Genomic DNA, 518 nt, shown 5'->3' on the forward strand with positions numbered 1-518 from the left:
ATAAGTAGTTTTAAACCCATAAGTGACAGTTTTGGATATTTCTCTTTGACAGAGAATCGTTAATCTCGTGTGGTGACCGAATCGTATCTTTAATTTGCGGAGCTTTGCAAAAGAGTGAGTTTTCACAACCCCTTTTTACTATTTTCGCGTTTTCGGGGGAAAAGCATGTATAAAAGTAGTGATGATTTGCATACAATATTCAATGTGTTTAACTGTGGATGCAAATTGATTTTTATGAATTTATGCTTTGAAATGAAATTGTGAATACGAGCACTAACACTTTGTACACTAGTATTAGTTGTGTTTATGTTAATTGAAAAGTCCCATTGGTTACACTACTTATTAACTCGTATGAGCCGATAKTTTAAGTGGATAACGCTATTTGGATTGACAATCCCACCTTCTGCTGGTGAGTAGGGGTGCATTTAACTAAAACATGAGTTCTACACATATGGGGTTTAGTCCCACCGCTGAGGTAGTCATGTGTGAGTTCTACACATGTGGGGTTTAGTCCCACC

Source organism: Cynara cardunculus, assembly GCF_001531365.2.
Source record: "Cynara cardunculus var. scolymus isolate 2C chromosome LG 8, CcrdV1, whole genome shotgun sequence".
Lineage (NCBI taxonomy): Eukaryota > Viridiplantae > Streptophyta > Magnoliopsida > Asterales > Asteraceae > Cynara > Cynara cardunculus.